This window comes from Psammomys obesus, unplaced genomic scaffold (assembly GCF_907164565.1).
Source record: "Psammomys obesus unplaced genomic scaffold, mPsaObe1.curated_primary_1811, whole genome shotgun sequence".
Lineage (NCBI taxonomy): Eukaryota > Metazoa > Chordata > Mammalia > Rodentia > Muridae > Psammomys > Psammomys obesus.
Genome location: NW_026590004.1, coordinates 190,146 through 211,462, shown reverse-complemented (window position 1 = coordinate 211,462; position 21,317 = coordinate 190,146). Strand labels below are relative to the sequence as shown.

The 21,317-nt window shown below is 48.2% G+C and overlaps 1 protein-coding gene across 1 annotated transcript in view; it reads left to right on the top strand.

Moving 5' to 3' along the window:
- Lrrc8c (leucine rich repeat containing 8 VRAC subunit C) overlaps window positions 1-21,317 on the top strand; it is a 73,446-nt gene that overhangs the window by 14,199 nt on the left and 37,930 nt on the right. Inside the window, exon 2 of the mRNA XM_055605524.1 lies at window positions 7,518-7,588. The gene's annotated coding sequence lies outside the window, so the exon portion shown is untranslated. The remainder of the gene's footprint in view (window positions 1-7,517; window positions 7,589-21,317) is intronic.

Below are 21,317 nucleotides of genomic sequence, written 5' to 3'. Positions count from 1 at the left end.
CATTTCCAGTGAGTGACACAAGCACAACATGAAATCAGCAGGAGAAGACCATGAGACGCAGCAGAGGTGGGCATAGAGGCAGACGGTGGGCACAGACCTCAGTGTGTCTTATTAGGAATATTTGCAGGGTGGGATGTGCCGGCGTGCATGAGGCCAGGTTTATTCCATCACTGCTGAAAAGCAACCACCACCCTCCAAAAAAAATACCAAAACAACAAAGACACTAAAAGTTTAGTTGTCTGTTATCTAGTTTATCTATTTCTACATGAGAAAATAAATTAAACCCCAAAACATAGAAGGAACTATGGAAATAATAACAGAATCAATGAGTTGAAAAACAGATTTAAAATGAAGTTTAAAGTTAAAATTTTAAGTGTATTTAAAATTTAAATAAAAGTGGTTTAAAATTAAGCAGGTCAGACATCAGTGCTAAGACATTAATTGTCATTTGGATGGAATTTAATGAAAGTAATCAGTTCTGATCAGTTATTCCTTATCAGGAATATTAACTGAACTTGAAATTTTTATTAATGGATTTTGATCTTTGGCGAGTACACCCATGGCCCAGTCCTGTCCCAGATTCTGACTCCTGGTTTTGTTTTTGTGGCTTTTGGTTTAACCAGGGCCTTCCATGTGGCTTCTCTGTGGCCACTGGATAGAAGCTGTACATGGGTGCCTCTGATGGGCTTGTGGTCAGAGGTCAAAGCCCTCTCTGACTCTGAGGCTCAGGAGCACCAAGTGCAGCCAGGAGCGATGGGCCCTGAGCCCTTCTCCATCCGAGCCTGACTGTTGACAGCCTCATCTTACAGTTCTGATGGGTAAGCGGCTCTCCGCCAAGTTACCAATCAGAAGAGGCTGTGTCTTCCCCCAAAGATGGCGTCTGCAGCTGTCCTCTGGCTCGCAATCTTTCCATCCCCTCTTCCTTGGTGCCCCTGAGCACGAGAAGGGTGGTTTGAAAGCCTTCTTCACGTGTGAGCACTCATTCTCTCAGATCTCTGCGTTCGCCCCGGTCGCTGGGAAGAGGCCTCTCCGGTTAAGGCGGAGCAGTGCTGGTGTGTGAAGATAACTATGCAGTAACAGGCATTTTGATGGTGTGTGAGCTTCGTGCTCAGTCACCCCCAGCTCACACAAGGCGTGGGGGTTGGACCAGGTTTGTGAGGTAACAGACATGTATTCTTTCCCGTGGAGAGGGCCGCAAACCCAGACATCAGGGCTGTGACACAGGGCACCCACTGCCTGACGGTTGGTCTTGTAATTCAGAGTTCAAGGCTGGATAAAGCACCCACTCCCCAAGCAGCCACTGAGGAACACCTTCCAGGACTGTGGAAGGTTCCAGCAGGGAGGCCGTGCCAGCTCACCCACAAAAGCTTCGGCTTTCACTCACTGTCTCTAAGCATTGCTGAGGCACCTCGAAATCTCTACACCGTGGGTTCCAGTTCTGACTTCAAAATGAACAAGACAGCAGGGTGGACTCAGAGGCAACCTGGCCGTGGGGTGCTGGTCTCACATGCCTCCTGGGTTCCACCTCCACCACAGACACAGAGAGGAGGCTCTGAAAGTGGCCAGGTGGACCCAGGCAGATTTCTCATCCCCCACCCTAAGCGGCCTGCATACTACCGCTAGCTCCTGCTCCTGTGACTTCGCCTTTGTAAATTGCCCTCCCCCAGCTCTGTACTGCGTGTTGAGAAAGGAGGACTCTTCCGACTGCAGGTGGATAAGGTGCCTGCTGGCTTCCATCTGGGAAAGCTGACCTCAGATTTCAGGTTCTCTCCAGGAGGAGGACCAGAGCTGTCTGCACTGGAGTTGACTTTCTAGAGCGCAGATTTGGTTTGGGTCTACTGATGAGAGTTACTGTTCTCATAGCAAGTGGCAGAAGTTTCCTGTCAGCCTTTGTCTCTTCACGGCAAAATCACCCAGCCCAGTGTCCTGTCTCTGAGAATTTCAGAGTGACTGCTGTGTGTAACAGGGTGGGGAGCCTTCCCTCTTAGTGTTCTAGGTGAATAGGAAGCTGTCCACCTTGAGACCCTCAGGACGAATAGACAGGATGAGGAATATAACCTCTGATGGACAGGCAACCTGTGAAGGTCCCAGCTTCAGCTTTAACTGTTCACCACATGCAAATCCATGTGAAAGTGCTCTGGAAAGACTGAGCAAAACACGAAACTTTTCTGAATGTTGTGAAAGGATAATTTGTCAAAAACCAAAACATGACATTCCTACAGAGGCAAATAGGCCAGAAATTTACTGAACTCAGGAGTGTGAGGGAGCCAGCAGAAAGGCCAAACTGTTTTAAAGGGTTACTCAGGAGTTACCTTTTTTTTTAAGTTATTTTTTTATTACAATTTATTCACTTTGTACCCAGCTGTAGCCCCCTCCCTTCCTCCCTCTTCTCCCATGCTCCGCTTGAAGTCCACTGATAGGGTCCTCCTCCCTCAGGTCTCATCAGGACTGGCTGCAGGGGAGTTACCTTTTAACAGAAGGTCAGGGCTGGAGAGATGCAGGCCCTGCTGCGAGCACTTGCAGAGGACCAGGTTCGATTCCCAGCACCACATGGAAGCACCTCCCTCTGTAACTTCACCTCCAGGGAATCCCACACTCTTGTCTCCCCTCTGAGGGCAGCTTACACCTGTGACACACATAAAATATAAACAATTTTAAATAAAAATGATGTTAACTAGCATTCCTGGGTCTACAGCTAGGAAGCGTGCTTCGGGGAAACTGAGGTCATTGTGTGTTTTTTTTTTTTTCTGGATGCGAGTGCAACACTGGAATTTAACCGGAGCTGATGAGAAAATCACAGCAAGCCGTGCCCCCTTCCATCACTTGAGTGTGCCAGGGAAGTCACCCTGCCATCAGTCATCGCAAGGACCTCTAGTGTTCACCCTTTGCTTCATCCTGAATTTCAGTATTTTAGACAGCACATTTACTTCATCTTAAGCTTTCTTTAAAGGGCTCTAGTTGTCTCTATAATACAGTAGGCATGTGGATTTTTGTTTGTTTGTTTTTGGTCAAAATAAAACACTGGCCATGGCAATCCTCAAACTAAAAACACGGTTGAGAAGTTTAATGTTCCTCGCCTCGTTTCTCCTTACATCCCTGGCACACTCCTATACTCACTTCACCCTAAGGAAGAGCTCCCATGACCCCGTTCCCAAGCCTCCTCCTAGTTTAGATGGTGACCTATCCTGAGCTGCACGGCGGGAGTGCCTTCAGGTGGGCGTTATCCGTCCACACTGCACCATCCAAACTGTTTTGAAGCCAGAACCGCAGCGCTGCTGTCTCGAGGCAACTCTGCCGGGCTTCTCAGAACGGGCCGTGCCTGCTCTGCACAGTCCACTCCCAACATTGGCTTTATATTTTAAAAAACAGCAGTATATGGAAATAGAACACATGCCCTGTCAAACCTGGCCATTGTATTTACTACCCATGTCCTGAGGCCTTTATAGGACAAAGTTCCTGTTCCCTGAAATTGAAAAGGTAATGGACAGCTTATTTTTCAAGCTATTATGACTGACTTACTATAAACAGAAAGTTCTCTCAGAATTCAAAGATTGGCTTGCTTATTATTTATTTATTTATTTATTTATTTATTTATTTATTGCTTTGGAGAACTGAACCACAGACTGACCTGAATTAAATGCAAACACTTGCTTTGAGTAAGGTTTTTTGCTTGTTTGAGACCAAGTTTCTCTGTGTAGCCCTGGCTGTCCTGAAACTCGCTTTGCAGACCAGGCTGGTCTTGAACTCACAGAGATCCACCTGCCTCTGCTTCCCAATTGCTGGGGTTAAAGGTGTGCACCACCCTGCCCAGCTAAGATATTTTATAGCAAAAGATTGTGGTGAAAGATCAATAGATATGACATGAAAGACCACTAAGTCAGTTGTCAGCTGGGTGGTAATTGTTTGCCCGGAATATGCCTTGTGCCACTAGTGCTCATAAGCATCAGAGACTTATCCATTTTTCAGGGATACTAACTTCCTCTGGGAGGAGTTGTGGGTTCGGGCAGCTTTTCTTTGACAATGCGTGTAGCACTATGCTTGTTTATTTATTATGAGGTTTGAAGCAGGGCTTCACTCTGTAGCTGGACCACGTTGACCTTGAACTCATGTTGATCTTTGTAGTCACAAGCTTCTCCGTTGCTGTGATAAACAACCAAAACCAAGGTGGGGAGGGAAGGACTTACTCACACCTCTCAGCTGCTGGGGAGAGCCAGGGCAGGAGTTCAGGGCACGAACCTGGAGCAGGAACAGGAAGGTGTGCTGCTTGCTGGCTCTTTGCCCCTGGCTTGCTCACATGCCCTTTCCTAGAGATCCCAGGACCGCCTCCCCAGGGCTGGCACCACCCATAGTGCCCGGGGTCCTCCCCCATCAGTTAGGAATCAAGAAAATGCCCACAGCCCGGTCTGATGGAGACAGCTCCTCACATGAGGTTTCCTCTTCCCAAGAAACGCTAGTTTGCATCGGGTTGAGAAGAACAAGGTAGTCTCCTAGCCCCTGCCTTCCGGGATCACAGGCACGGGCCACCACACCTAGTCCTGCCGTGCTGGGCCTTGAACACGGAGCCTAGTACAGGCTCAGAACACACCCCCCCAGCTCAGCTGCATCCCAGCCCTGCTGTCTGCTGTTGTGTTTCCCCAGCATTGGGTTTTCCTATTGATCTGTTACTATTGTGGCTGTGTTTTTTCTAGCCATACAGGAATGTGTCTTATTTCATTTTGTGCAGTCAGAACAAAATACCAGAGTCTGGGCAACTTACAGTGAACAGAAATGTCTTGGCTCCCAATGTGACCTGGGAAGCCCAGTATCAAGGCACTGGTATCTGGCAAGAACCTTTCTGCTGTGTCATGCAATGCTGGGGGTTGGGAGAGGGGAATCATAACAGAAGAACAAAGGGAAAGAGAGAAGGGGAGAGGAAGGAGAGAGGGGAGGGAAGGAGGAAGGAGAGAAGGGCAGTAGACTCATTCCAGTCACCACGGAATCACTCACTCACGAGAGGAGCCCTCGTGAAAGAAACCCTCCCAATGTAACTACTGCCTTACCAGCAGTTGAACTGCAACCCCAGCTCAGAGAAGCGGATCCTCAGGCCACAGGAAGTTGTTCGGAAGGTTTGGCAACCCAGTCCACTGGAGGCCTGCACGGCACGTGCTCAGGCCACAGCAGTCTCTCCCACTCACGGCCTCCAATCTGATGTCATTCTAGAGGGATATGACTCCTACTATCCCATTGCCTTCCAAAATGGCACCTGAGTCATCCTGATCCTGACACAGCTCAAAACTGTGAAGGGGAAGGGAAGAGAGGATACTGATGAGACATCTTCATATATGGCTCTATACCACTGGGGTGGGTTTGGACCTTGGGCCTCTTGTCAACTTTCTCGAGTCATATCCTCATGATTCCATCCATTGCTGCTTCTCTTATTACGGAGAAGATGCTCTGCATAGTGCAGGAATGAGAGAGCGGGGCTGAAAGCCTGCAGCTCGAAGGACCAAAGTTCATAGACTGTCTTGTATCTTAACTCTTGGAAGCATGGCGAGGCGGCCAGACGGCTCGGTGGGTGAAAGTGCCACCCAGCCTTTAATCCCAGGAACCCACAAGAGGGAAACGGATATTTAAAAATGGTCCTCTGACTGTCTCACGTGCAGTGCCGTGTGTATACTCTGCCCCCGTAAATGAATGAATAGATGAATAAATAAATGGAGGAAGGGCACGTGAACTCTACACCTGAGTCTACATCCTTGATGGTTTCAGAAGAATACTCCTTTTAAAGCCAAAAATCGTTGAAAAACAATGACCATGGAACTCTGCCCTGTGGCTCCTCCATTCGCCCTTGGCACTGAATGCACCCTGCGTGCATGAGAAACACTGTGGGTGTTCACTTAGCTTAACTTTAAACGATCTCAAAGGGACTCTCCACCTCCCCACTCCCACATAGTTGTGGGACATTACTCTTTCCTCCCTTCTAAGACTCTAGACACGGTCACCTGACAAATAGGACATGTCTTGCTTATGTCTTGTGTCCCACCTTTGCTAACATGTATGCCCAGCCTGTCACATTAAGGATAGTTACCCCTAGGTCTGCAGTCCCACATAAGAGATGAGGGTTTGCAGAAGGGAGCTCCTTAGTTTTGAGCGGTTGACTGCATCACTGTCATTTACCTTGTCCTAGCGAACAGAGTCGCATGCCCATGCCCACCTCCAGGGGACTGGAGCACCAGCTCCCTGCGATGGAGAAGGGCAGGCCGGCTGTTGGACCTGATGAAGGGGAAAAGTAACGCCATCAACCACTCCTGGGAGCATGGGGTTCAGCCCCCAGGAAATCTGTCTTTGGGGGACACAGCAGTCCTGTAAATCCCAGCTGGGTCCCAGAAACTCAGCTGGTGCCGCCTGGTGTTTAGATTTCACACCAGCGGGGCTGGCCACCCAGAAGATACGGAGTAGAGCCTGGCTCACGCTGCTGCCGTCCGCCCGACCGGCTCACACCTGCATGCAGTGTGTGTTCTGATTGCACTCACACCACTATCCACTGGTCCCCCCTTCCTTTGCCTGTGAACCCCTTCATCTCACCTGTCCCCCGCTGGCCTCGCCGCTAGAGAAAATGATACTCCCGCCTCCAGCAACCATCGCCAGTCATTAACTCCCTGGAAGGGATGGGATGTGAACATCTCCACCCATGACGCAGATCTTCCTAGCTGCCGTGCGTGCGTGCATGCGTGCGTGCACTCCTGTGAGCGTGCAAAGGCAGTATCATATCTGGATAGCAGCATTTCATGACGCTGCGCATCCTCCAGATTTTAAATTCTTTCTGTCCCGTCCCTTGGATCTTGAGGGACAGTGATGCAGACGTCCCGTTAGGACTGAGCCCTCAGCAGACACTGACTACTCGTATAACAGTTATTTGGGAGGCGGTTTAGTAGCGTGTCCTTGTAGGGAAACAGCAGTAATGTGTCCTCCGCTCCTGGACCCTCGCTCCTCAGTTGCTGTCGTCATTGCTTTGGCTGCTGAAGCGTCTCGGGAACTTTGGGTGGTGCTCTAGAGATGCCAGTGCTGAGTCAGCACCAGGACACACAGGGACTGGAGATCCCGGGTTGCTCCTGGGGGCCTCTCGGGCAGACAGACCGATGTCCATGGGGTTTTGACTGGATTCGAGATGGATGGTTTGAAGACACCTGACCCATGTTGAGACAAGGGAGAAGTTACCCAGTGTAGGCGTGTTAAAGAAGACGCCACAGTTTGGGGGGTCTTACAGCCACTTTCCATGAGCAGAAAGTCAGGCGCCCGTGGAAGATCCCTAGATGGAAGGGTAGCTTTTCTTAAGTAAATAATGATAATTGTTACATTTTTGGCCAACCCCTTTTTTCTAATTGTGCATAATTTAAAGAGGTTGAAAACCACCCAGTAAAGTCCTATTGCAAGCCTAGATCTTCCGGCTGTAAGGCTGATATCGCAATCGCTATACAAAACAGAACATACTGTACAAAATGGAGCTGACGTGACTCACACTTATCTTTATTTTTCAGATTAACGTGGCTACTTCTGACTAAGGATCCTGGGACCACAGATGTTCAGTGAAGTAACATATACATATAAGGTAATAACAGGAGTGCTGTTGTTATTTTTTTTATCAGTTTCACCGTTAACAACGATTGTTCTGAATGAAAAGCCTTTTACCTTTTTACTAGCCTTCATGAACAAAGCAACATTGTTCACAGAGCAGGATTTGCACAGACCGCCTTTGAGTTTTGGAATAAATGTAACTAATATAATAGTGGTACCTTGTACATGTCATGTGAGCAAGGGCCGTTGTGGTCTGGAAGGCACTGTGATCACAGTGTGCTTTCTCAAATTTTGGGGATGGGCTACTTTGTAATATCAGAGAAAAAAAAAATTAAACCCAAATGGAATAATACAGAACAGCCTGTGTTATAAGAATATGTGGAAGTCATTATTAATTCTTTGGCTTGGTTTAGTTTGGGGTTTTGCTTTTTGTTTTGTTTTGAGTCTTATGTATCCAATCCTGAACTCTTTAGCTAAGGATGACCTTGAGCTTCTGGGGTAACGGCCTATGCCTTCCCAGGGCTGGGATTAAAGGTTTGGGGTACCACACCCAGTTTAGCAGTGCTGGGATGGGCCCCAGGGCTGCTAGGTGAGCACTCTACCAGCTGAGATACGTCCTCACGGATCTTTTATAAGTCAAAACAAACATTTCGGGGGAGGCAATAAGGTTTGTCACTGGCGCCAAGGAGCTGGCACAGTCCCTAGAGCCCCTCAGGGATATAGTGCGCACCTGTGTGTGTGTTTACATCCCTCAGCTAGATTGTATTTAAAAACTTGGAATCTGTGGTGCTTCCTCAAAGCTCCCTTGAGCTTCATCCTGAGAGGAACATCACAAGATGCCTCACGGAGGAGGGCTTCAAGCCCGAGACAGAGGGTTTCCTTCATGGCCTTGGCACACTGCTGTTTGATTTGACCAGCAGTTCTGGTAAGGGACTTGTCTGAGCCCCAGGATTTGTTTGCTCTGAGGTCTTCTGCTGCTGCCAGATCTCTTCCTATAGACATTCTCACTGAATAAGAATCATTTATGTGAACGTCATGAGCAGTGTCGAGGATGGCGCCCGAGGACAGCCGTAGGCTCTCATATATTAGTTAATCTATTTGGGTGTGTTTGCTTAGAAACCTGGAAGGAAGCCTGTCTTAAAATACATTTGGTTTTTAGAATGTAATCTGAAAGGACAAGAGAATTCTTTATATTTCAACATTTCGCTCTCTGTGCCATTTCATGTAGAAGTGTCGGGGGCGGCAGGGTGGCCGGGTGGCCATGATTTAAAAATACACATCCGTGTCCATAGTCTAAGAAAAGTTCTTCTAGGGGCTATCTCTATTTTAATGTTAGGCTCATTTGTAGGCAAGGCTGGGGAAAGCCTCCTTTTTCTCCCTAAAATGAAACTGTTGATTTAAAAACTGAACCTGTGCGTTATTATCTCTTGTTGAGTGATAATGACAAACATTTAATATAAATGTGCGCATGGGCTGTCTGCTGACTGCAGAACGGGCTCGCTCAGCCCCTGAGCGAAGCAGAGGCTGCTTCTAAGCTCTGTGATGTCGTGAAGCACCTGAGGCCAGGGAGCTAAGAGATTTCAGTCCAGAGTTAGAAATCAGTGAGAAAGCAAACAAAGAATCTGTGCCGCCGTCGGCTCATAGGAAATGAGAATCACCCAGCTTTTCAATGATCCTACAGAGGACAGTGCCTGGGGACGCTACTGGAAGACAATGAGGGGTGAACAGGATCGAAGTACGTTCTATGTGTGTATGAGTGTCACAGTGGAGGTCGCTTGGTACAGTTAGTAAATGTTCACTTAAAATCCCCTTTGAGGCTGGGCCGACTTAACACGTGTGAGAAGAGAGAAGAGTTTCTTGTAGATAACTCCTGGCAAAGATACAGGAGCAAGGACAGTGCTGTCTACAGCGTGTGACTTTAATGGTCCTGAAAACAGGCTCCCTGGGTGACATTCAGGCCCCTGTACTTCCCCCGGGGCGACCCCAGGCGGAAGAGTAAACCCTTTGCAATCTCAGTTTCTCCCATATGCCTGCTCAAGCCCTGGGGTAGTGAGGGATTAGACAGTGCAGCTCAAATGACCTGCCTGCCCCTTATCTACACTTGAAGCCTGAGTTTATGTTCCGGGCTTTGCCTTTATACGTAGGGGGAGCTTGGTTACCTGAGAGCAATATTGTTAGTCCGTTTACCAGACAAACACAGACAGCATCGTAACTTTTAGGTTTAAAGCGTTTTCCACACTCAGAAAATATTTGGTGGAGCCAAACCATGGGTGCACATGCGTGGTTCCATGTCCTACAAACCATTACTGCCAGGGCAACGAGGTAAGGAGCTAGGAGGGCCCAGTGAGGCTCTCAGACTCTGCCCTCACAGTTTACACTGTGGGAGGAGAGACGGATGAGACTATAAATAGCCCAAGCACCGAAGGAGCGTCCGGAGCAGGTAGGACGTGTTGATCTTGAAGTGTATGTGAAAACACTCATCCACAGGCTCTCACAACAGGGTACTGTAGTTATGGCCCAAGCCCCCTTCACTGTTGCTCAAGCAGCAGCTTTTCCCCAAAACGGAGGTCATAGGGGCGTCTGTCAGTCCTGATGTAGTGTACAGGAAAATACAAGGTAAAGACATCATATTAAATATGGGGCTGGCCAGACATGGTGGCATTCACCATTATTTCCAGCACTTGGGAGGCCAAAGGAAGGGATCTTTTTGAGTTCAAAGCCAGCCCGGTCTACCTAGCAAGTCCAGGCTAGCCAAAGCTACAAAATTGGACCTTTTCTCAAAGATAGATAGACAGACAGATAGATAAACAGACAGTCAGATGATAGACAGGCAGATAAATAGATAGATAAAATGGGGACCGAGGGTATAGCTCAGTGATGGAACACGTGCTTATTAGCATGTTCAAGGACCTGTTCAATCCCTAGCTGTCGTCAGTCAGCCAACCAGTCAGCCGATCATGGAGTAATGAAATCATTCTGTGCAAGCACACTCTACCTTCCTTAGGGCTGCGCAGAGCTCTGCTTTTCCGTAAGGTCTCATCCGGTGTGCTACTTTGCTTTTTAAGATGCTTCTAGGAAGTGAGGTCCACAGAGGCAGAAGAGGGCATCCGATCCCCTGCAACTGGTGTCACAGACAGGTTGTCGTGAGAATGAGTGTGGGCTCCGGGAACCAAACTTGGGTCCCCTACAAGAAAAGCAGGAGCTCATGATGACTGAGCCGTCCCTGCAGCCCTTCTGCCGTGCATTCCTAACAACTGGGAGAATTCCTGACCATGTATTCCCTGATTTTCACTCATTCATTCAGCAGTGAGCTTTTGGATACATGTGTGTGTGTGTGTGTGTGTGTGTGTGTGTGTGTCTGTGTGTCTGTGTGCGCGCGCGCGCGCGCTCCAGAAGTTGTTCTGGGCACTGGGAGGGAGGAATGAATGGCGGTGTGTGCACGTGTGTCTGTGTGTGTGTGTGTGTGTGTGTGTGTGTGTGATAGGTACATGTTTTTTGTTTTGTGTGTGTGTGTACAGTATCCACGCATGTGCGTGTGGGAGCCATGTTGGTGTGGGGTGTCTCCCCTGGTTGCTCCTTACTCTCTGAGACAGGCCTCTCCCTGAGCCTGAAGCTCACTGGCTCAGCTGCACAGGCTGACCAGTGAGCCCAGAGAGTCGTCTGTTTACAACTCCCCCGTGTGTGCCATGCCTGGCTTTCACAGGGATGCTAAGAACTGAAACACAGGCCCTCGTGTTTCTACAGCAGGGACTCTACTCCCCCGCCCAGCCACACCCAGCCCCTGTGTTAGTATTCTCAAAGGACAATCTGAGAAACCTCTCCAAAAGAGGTGTTCATGCAAACACTAGAGGGAGGCTAGAGAAAATATTTGTGTCCATATCTGGGGCAAAATGTTCTTTGTTTCAGGAAGTCCTTGGGGCCTTCCTGTCTGTAGGGGCTCTAAGTGGCTTTCTCCTGTCCCCTGGTAACACTCCTGAGTTTGTTCTTCCAGCTGACACTTTCCGACTCTGGCATAGCCAAGTGCTTGTGGAAGCCCTCTTCTGGGACAGCTAGCACGCATGTCTGTAGCCGGGACCTCGTGTCCTCCGAAGACATGCTTCCTACAGACGAAGCTTCCTGTCAGTCAGTGATGACTCTACTTTCAGTCTTACGAAAATGAGTAAAACCCTGGACTTGTCCTGACTCCTCTAAACTCCATGTCAAACCCTTCTACTAGAGCTGAGTTGCTTATATTGGGAAAAACATAACAGGGAAACTTAAGAGCATGTACATATTAAAAAAGTGTAAAATAGGGATCTGAGCAATGATAGAGGCACCTGCTGGGAAATATTTGAGAGACTAATGAAAGTCAAAGCTAAGGGTATGTGAGCGCCCTGGCGCTATGACATTGCCTGAAGCCTTCGGAGAGGCCCTCACCCATATTTCAGTGAGGTTTTCTTCACATGATAAACGATACGTCTTCAATGCTCAGGCAATATTATACATAAAATATACCTAAAATGCTCCCTGCCTTGGTAATATTTTGAGACGAGCAGAGGAGCCAGAAATAGTCTTCGTGTTTTGTTTTAAAGTTGGACATGCAAACTAGCCCTAGAAGAGCAGCCCTCTGGTGAGCAGATCTGCAGCAGAGCAGAACAGTTGATTGACACGTGAGGGAAAGGAGACTCTGGTGATTTTCTTGGGCAAGAGATGGTTAATAAGTGGCCTAACCGAATCAGCTTGAGCGAGAACAATGCCGGGGAAGTAGGTAGTCAGTGTCCTTCTGTTTTAATCTGGAGTAAGTTTCCCAGTATTCAATTCTCGGCACAGAAAGTTCTTGCCGTTCCTGGAAATCCCATCCGACACCCCTAAATGAGGAGATCGGAACAGTGCAGTGTTCAGGAACTGAGTTCTCCACCCAAGAGTGGAGCTTCAGAGCGAAGCGGGGATAACCAGGAGAGTGACGTGTTGGTAGAAGAGGTCTCACGGCTCTCTGTAAAACTCCGGTTTCCCAGCCACGGACCAGTGACAGCTTGGTTCCACACCATCGGCTCCAAGGACAGAGGCTGGGTCCTTTCGGCCTCTTCACAGCTCTTTTCATAGTCTGGATTTCTGTGTGTGTCAGAGCCGAAGGCACTGCATTGAGCTCGCAAACATGGTCGCCGTGAGTGCAGTCTGGAGACAGCTGGCTTCCCAAATGGATGCCTTGGTCAGGGGGCGTCAAGGCTGACTGTCCCATGGGGGAGATTGTGAGTGTGATGAGCTTGGGCACTGGAATCTGACAGGTTGGAGCTGGAGATTTTGCTCTGACTGTCACAGGCTTTGTAACATTGGCAAGACCGTTTCACTAGCGTGTAGGTCTCCTCTTCTGTGCAGCCAGCCAGAGCCTACCTGACAGACTTAATGTACAGCAGAAAGATACTGTCTGACCGATGCTGTGGTTAATGCCTGGCATTGCAGGCACCAGAGCATTTTCACTGTTAGACCTCCTTTCCCACCTAACAAAAGTGAGATATTTGAATCAAGGGCGTTTTGTTTTTGTAGAGCAACTTTTTATTGATACTAACCTTTCTTACCATAGCCACAGTATGGAAATACCCATCAACAGATGAATGTATCTTTTTTTGTTTGTTTAATTGAGGTTGCGTACAGGGCTCAAATAAGAATTTATAGGAGCAGGACAACTTACCAGTAGCCACTGAAGAAATAGCCAACCACCTGTATAGACCCTCAGGGAAAGGTGGGGCCTCATGTGTCCACTCTACTGCATAACTTTTAAATTGTGGTACATTCCTGCAATGGAATACTTTCTGGCTTTCAAAAAGAAGTAGATTCTTCAATGGGCACGGATAAACCCTTAAACCTTTATGTGAGGAGAATCAGGCCACTGTCACACAATGACAGATGGTGCCTGATGCATCTACAGCCATTAGATTTGTCCCCTCGTGGGTCTGAGGAGAGGGGACAAGTGGGAGTTACTGACCTTGCTGTCTTAGTTCCGTTTCTATTGCCACAACAAGACCCCGTTACCAAGGCAGCTTACAGAAGAAAGAGTTTATTTGGGGCTGCGGCTTCAGAGGCTAAGTCTGTGGCAGGGGACATGGCAGCAGGTGGGCGACAAGGCCCTAGAGCCACTGGTTAACAGCTCACACAGCCCAGTCCATAAACAGGAAGAAGCAGAGAGCATGCTGGGAATGGCTGAGTCCTCTGAAACCTTCAAGCCCACCCTAGTGACACACCTCCAGTCCTTCCCAAAGAGTCCACCAGCTGAGGACCAAAGCATGCAAACACTGGGGCCTATGGGGGACATTCTCGTTCAAATGCCACATAGGTATAATATTTCGGTTAGCAAGATAAGTACATTCACGGGGTATGCTGTGGAACTTTGTAGCTGTGGTCAGCAGAATCACACTGCATAGCAAAATGTTTGCTGAGAAGGTAGATCTCATGTGAAGTTTTCTTACCACAGTGACTTTTTTTTTTTCAGTTTACCTACCAAATCTCATTGTCTTTTCTACTGCCAAACACTAAGTCCCTGTCTCACGCTGCAGTTACTGCTTATTTGTAATTGTCTCTTGCACAGGTCCTAACACTTAGAGAGGAGACACAGGTCTCCTCTCCTGGCTTACAACTGGCAAATGGCAGAGGCAGGATTCTGGCCAGGTACTTAGTGACCTCCTGCCACCTTATCTGATCCCAGGGTCTGAGCTGACTAGCTCTGGGGCTGACAGTGCTGTTCTGTCATGGAGTAAGTTCTGAGCGGGTACAAATCCCTGGGTTCATTTGCCAGAACCAGAGAGAGTAATACTTTGCAACTGTACTGGCTTGACTGTCAGGGATCTGCCTACTGCCACGGTACCTGGGGCGCCTTCTCCCCCACAAAGGGGAAAGTACAGCCTCATCAGACATGGAAAATTCAACCTTGAGTGATATTGAGTTACATTGGTGGCATCAGTTTTCTGCTGCTGTGATAAAACACCATGGCCAATGCAGCTTAGGGGAAAGGGAGTTTATTGGGGCCTGTGGTTGCAGAGGGGAGAGTCTGGGATGGCGGGAAGCATGGCAAGGTGAGTCCTTATGTTCTCAAAGCATGGCCCTAGTGACACAGGTCCTCCAGCAAGGCCACACCTCCCAAACCTTCCCTAACAGTGCCGCCAATGGGGTGCTCACATGCCAGAGACCATGAGGAACATTTGTACTTTACACCACCACAGCGCCTTCATGTTTGTTTTCTTATTTTTTCTTTTTAATGACTAAAATCAGTGCTTTAGAACGAGCAGAGATTTGGAGAAACATGAGTTGGTAGAAGTCATGCACAGCACTTAACTGGCTAAGATTTTGGAGAAAGTCTCTCTCGATCCGAGCAAGCCTCTGTGAGGTGCGGAACTGGCAGTGGATCCGAATGGTCTTCACTGCCAGGCTTCCACCCTTGGGAATTCTCTGTTTGGTCCGTTTATGTGGGGATTTGCATGTTGCCATGGTAAAGCTCATTCCCTGATGCGAGAGGCCTTCCTGCTGAGGAAGGTTTTGTTAATGTCGGAGCATTTTCATTTCCACATTTTATCTTGGTGTTACCCGGGCAACCTAAATAATTTCATTTTCTCTTTGAAGTTGATGCCTGTGAGGCTGATATACCTCATGCTGACTCACTTATTCTCTTACAAGGGTTTTTTTTTTTGTTTGTTTGTTTTTTTCTAGTTTAATTCCTGCAGCCACTTTCCTTATGCAGAAGTTTTCCGCTTCTCTCTCTGCAGTCATCAGGCTGGCCACTGTTCGTAGAGTGGCCAAGTGTCTGAGGAGCTTGCGCATCTCATTGCTTGGTTAGAAAAGAGCTAGAAAAACGCCATTTTAAGTAATGCTGGAGAAAAGCAATGAGTTATAGAAGCTTATTGAGGCATTTTTAATCCCAATCTATTTGGTTCTTGGGATTTGGATTGCAAGTGGCAGGAGTTCACACCAGGCCTGGGGGTATGGCTCTGTTGGGAGTACGGCCTAATGCGTGAAGTGCTAAGACCACTGCGCAGCCCTGCATAAGAGCAGATGCGGTGGTACGTGCCTGGAGCATCAGTACTCCAGAGGTGGACACAGAAAGAGGCGAAGTTCAAGGTCATCCTTAACTGTATAGCTGGTTAGAGGCCAGCCTGGGCTACATGAGATGCTGCCTCAGAAACCAAACCACTTAAGAAGAGTTTATATGAGAAGAAATTTTTAAGTATGTATCTGAATCTGTTCCAAGTCTAAGTCCCAGTGTGAATACTGGACCCGTTTATTTCCACCTAACTTCTTCATTCCCAGGGCGATCGCATATTTGGTTTTATTTTTTGATTGTTGGATTTTGGTTTTTGTCTTTTGAGACAATCTTGTGCAGCCCACGCTGTGCTCAGACTCACCATGGATCTGAGTCAGGACTTGAACTCCCATTGCTCCTTCCACCTCTCCAGTGCTAGGATTACAGGTGTCTGTCACCACCCCTGCCTTACACAGCTGTAGGTCTTGTCCTCTCTGGAAAAAGTGAAAGACTAGTTGGCACACATCCCCCAAGAGCTAGGCCGGCTCAGGCAATCCCCTTGAGTTTGAATTGCCGTAAAGAACAGAGACACGAAACAAAGGGCCGGGCTGGTAGGGCTCCCATGTGGATACGCGCTGTCCTCGTTTCTGCCCTAAGTTCTTGTTCAGCTTTGATTCTCAGTGACGGGCCTTGGTGGCCATTTGGTGGTTTAAAAATAATGCTGAAAAGGGGAAAAAGAGGAAAGAAAACGTGCAGAGCATCCTAATAAAGAGAGAGAAGCCAAGCACAGAAAGACAAATGCTTCGTCCTCAGACATGTGAATCTCAAAAGCCTGGGGACTCGGGATGGCAGGGAGGAAGGGAGGTGCTAGGTGACCGTACCAAGACGTCTCGCAGGAAGAATTTGCTCTTATCTCCTATGGTATGTCAGAACTAGTGAACAATGATTCACATGTCTCAGGAACTGAAGGAAGAAAGTTGAGAGGTTTGCCAAGCCACAGAACTTACCTATGCTAGGCCAGAAGTGTAGCACAGTGGTAAAGCACTTCCTAACATTCCCAAGGTCTTGGGTTCAAGACCAAGTACCACCAAAACTCAAAAATCTGAGGACCTACAGCCCATGACCATGTGCCAATTAAAGCTGTTTGTAAACAGATCGAAGGAAGCATCCTCTGACAAGAGAGTAGACATTTGTGCCATTCGGTAGTGGGTTCCAAGATAGACATGGACAGTCTGAGGGAAGTCGGACAGATGGCCGCATCTGGCCAGATGCAGGAGAGAGAGGTAGTCTTTGGCCACTGGTGCTCTTGGCAAAGTGCTGACTGACCCCTAAGATGCCAAAACTGTATGCTGGTTGGGATGAGACCTATGACTTCAGTACCCAGCATGGTCAAGTGAGGCGCCATCTAGAGGTCAGTCCACCTCATTTAATGGGCTGGAAGATGAAGTGGCTACGTTTCTGCTGGGTGGCTGAAAGAATGCCATCTGCGCCCTTCCTCCTCCTCTGGGCTGTCCTCATCTCCAGGACAGACAAAGCCACATTTATCTTATTCGACAGAAACAGGGACAGAAATTGACACTGCCTCATGGAGAGCAGTATGAATCCGCCGAGGAGGCATCTCTCTGACCGCAGTGTGAAGATGAAGCATCCTGGATGTGCCCATCCCATCATGTCTCTCACGGTTAGATGTGGGTGACTGCTTCCCGGTGCAGGGTTCATGGGGACAGCACTTCTCTCTCTCACTCGCTTCGTGCTCCTCATCAGCAGGCTCAGTGTGTGACTAAAGCTAGTACCATGTAAGCCGCCAGGTCTAGGTCTGGGTTGGTGCTGAGGATGGGGAAGTTGTCAATCCCTTGAGAAAATTTTCATTCCAAGAGTCTCCATAGACAAGCTGAGCCCTGAGCCTCCAGGGAAGGGGAGATGAAGCCAGTGAGCCCAAGGCTTTCATCTCCTCATGCCCAGGCCCACGTCTTACCAACAGGAATGCAAGCCTAACTGTGCCGTATCCAGCACCTGTTATACAAATGAACCGACCTGTCTTCCCACAAATTTTCATGAATCCACCGAGGGGACGTTATTTGTTTATTTTGCAGTAACTTTTATGTGCCTGTAGCCATGTTCAGGCCCGTGGAGCGATGATCTGTTGGAGGATGGGTCACCTAAACAGGGAACAGAACAAACACAAACAAACATCCTCGGTTGTTCCATCAACCGCCCTTTCTCTTGGCGCTGGGCCTGTTTTCCACCACCCAGAAGATGTCCCGTTAAATTCCCCAGTTCCTCTTCAGAGCTCCGAAAGGTCTCTCATCTTCGAAGTGTTTGGCTTTTAGAAGTAATCATTTTTCTTGTTTATGTCCTACTTTTTTCTCTGTGAAATTTTACGTTTTAACTGAATTAGTCGGATTTTTCTATGCCACTTTTTATTTTCTGGAATTGAGTTTTATTTACTTATCTGATTTGCTGTGAGACAGGGTCCCACCTGTAGACCTGGCTGATCTCGAAATCACTGTATAGACAATGCTGGCTTTGAGCTCAGAGATCTGCCTGCCTCTGTCTCCTGTGTGCCAGAATTAAAGGTGTGACTACTACGCATCCGCTAGGATTAATATTTCAAGCCTCTCAATTTAACAACTCTCCGATATTGTTTTGAGAAGGGTCTCATGTAGCCCAGGCTGACTTATAAGTAGCGATGTCGCCTGGGTTAACCTTGAACTCCCATACTCTTGCCTCTGTGTCAGGAGTGCTGGTATCATAGACATGCTTCACATGCTAGTCCAAGGTAACAGCTTTGTTCCTTCCAAACATGCCTGTCATCCTGCTGGTGGCACTGCTGTAAGAAGACCTGAAGCCACCTTTAAATGCCCCCACTCAAGCTGATACGTCTCCAGGCTTACATATCCTGCTTTCTAGATCTTTCAGCTACTTTTAAAAATATATCTGGCAAGGCTGTAGATAGTTATGAAATAGTTTTTCTAAGGAAGGCCTCATTTAGTTCCAACCCAGGATTCTTACTAATAATAGCACCTGGCAAACAACCCCTTTCAAAATAGGTTTTTTTGGTGTGGCGGTGGCAGTATGCCAGGCACGGTCAGGGAGGCCCGAAATTCCAGGGACTTGGTAGGCTAAGGCAGGGTGCTTCTAAGACCAAGCCCTCACTGAGCTACCAGGGTGAGGTCAGGGCTAGCTTGGGCAATGTACGTATGGCCTAAAACATTTAGAAGTTAAAGAGGGTCTGTGACTGTGGATGTAGCTCAGTGCTAGAGTCTCAGTGTCTAGTGTCCGTGTGAGGCCTTAGGTTCAATCCTCAGCACCACCAAATAAATAAACAAACAAATAGTAGCGAGCATGTGTCTTCGCCACTGTTCTAATGTTGGGATGAAACACTATGACCAAGGCGACTATTAGAAGAAAGCATTTAATTGGGGCTTGCTGATGTTTTCAGAGTGTGAGCTGGTGATTATTCATGGCAGGAGGCAGGTAGACATGGCGCTGGAGCAGGAGCTGAGCCGGTATATCCTGATCTGTAGATGGGAGTGGTAGAAGAGCGTAGGGGAGAGGGAGAGACAGAAAGACGGGGCCTGCCATGGGCTTTTGAAACATCAAAGCCCAGCCTCAGTGACACACGTCCTCCAGAAAGACCACACTTCCTGAATCCCACATACTCGGTTCACCAATGAGGACTAAGCCATTCAGGTAGGAGGGTCTGTGGGGGCCGTTCTCATTCACACCACCACGCGTGGGGGATGGGGAGGTAGCTCAGGAGTTAAAAGCACTTGTTCTTGTAGAGGCCCTGGATCAGTTCCCAGCGCCTGCATGCAATTTACAGCCACCCATAACTGCAATTCCATGGACCCAGCGCCCTCTTCTGGCCCCTCAAGAGCCAGGCATGCAGTGTGCACACATACGTGTAGGGGAAACACTCGTACCTTGGAAACAAACAAAATCTAATGTAAAATTTAAAAATCTAAAAAGAATTTTTTTAATAAAATGGAATTGGGTTGGGTCTTTTCCAGAATTGTCTGATGGTGCTTGTTTTCCTTCTGTTTCGTTTTTCACTGACAAAGGATTCAAATTAATAAATCCTTGGCCTTGTGCTACTGACTACGGGGGTTTGAATGAGAATGGCCACCATAGGCTCATATATTTGAATGCTTAGTCACCAGGGAGTAGAACTGTTTGAGAAGGAGTAGAAGGGTTAGGGGGTGTGGCCTTGTTGGATTAGGTGTGAGAGGAAGTGTGTTGTTAGGGGTGGGTGTTGAGGTTTTAAAATCCCAGCCAGGCGGTTTCCCCGTCTGTGTTTACTGCCTGTGGATCAGGATGTAAAGCTCTCAGCGCCCTGCCTGCCTGTCTCCTGCCTGTCTGCCTGTCTCCTGCCTGCTGCTGCCTGTCTGCTGCCTGCCTCCCCTTCCCCAAGATCATATCCTTTTTGGTTTTGGTGTAATTCTCCATTGATTCTGATTTGTGCTGCCCAGATATGTTTGGGTGTGAGGACATCCTGTGTGCTGTAGTCAGTCACACCCTGAAAGAAGCAGAACCACACCCTTAAAGAACATCACCCCCCCCCCTCCCCTAGAAGCCATCAAATGTCCATCACTCCTCAGGTTAAGGGTGGAAATTCCTGAACCCCCTGCCACTGTGTGCTAGAATGCAGACTGGTCTGATCCTGTTGTGTAGGTCTGATGGATGCAGCCTCAGAGTTCATGACAGCAGCATCCTGTCAGGTCCAGGTCTCTGTTTTACTCTGACTCCTCCACTTCTGGGGCACACCTTTCCACCCCGTCTTCCGTGATGGGCCCGGAACCTTGGGGAAAGCCTGTGGTGTGGACGTCTCATTTGGGACTGAGCACAGAGCCTGCTGTTCTCTGCATTAACCTGTATCCACTGCAAAAGGGGAGGCTGCAGTTTGAAAGCTGCCCTGATCCCGGTGGAGAACGATTGTTCTTGAACTTTTTAAATTGATAAATACATTCATCATTAGAAACAGGTCTGTTTTAATTACATGGCATTTCTCCTTGTAGATCTTTGATACAATCTAGCTGTGAGAGGGCAGCAGCCTTTGGCCACATTCTTTGGTCTAGACCTTTCATTGAAACTGTCTCCGATGGCTTCCCCAGCTGCTGGAATTGATGACCTGAAGAGGGTTGTATGTCTTCGTGTTTGACTGCATTTAGTTTCACCGTGTGGAGAGAAAACCTGGGAGAAGGAACTCTGCGGTATCAAATTCAGAAGAGGTGTTCCATGCGGAGCTGACGTTACCACCCTGCAAGCACAAAGTTCTGCATTACCTATTTATCAGAGGGGTGGCCAGATACCTAACATTCTAGTTTTCAGTTGTACTTGTGCTTGAGTATTCTGACGAGTTCTCTTCTAGGTCTCCTAAGCAGTACCTTCTTGCTAGAGATCAGAGGACCTGGGTAGACTTGACTGAGCATGTCTAACGGAAGAATCTCCCCCAGAGCTGGTGGAGCCGGCATGGGATGAAGACAGACTCCACTGCCCCATTCTCAGGAGGCAGTGACTCTCAGGACCCCTGGGCAGAGAAGAGAAGCCTAAATAGGAGGCTCTTGTTAAGATTAATACATTATGAGGCTGGCAGCAGGCAACCAAAAGCCATGACAGTAGCCTTTGTTGTTTTCAGTACCTCTAGGGGGTCCTTGTCTGGCTACTGCTAGGGAAAGATAATCCAAACCCGGCACTGAGATGTCCATTTAATAACTCGTGGGTCTGGAAAGCTGGCTTGCGCTTACGAGTCTGCTGCTGTTACAGAGGACTGGAG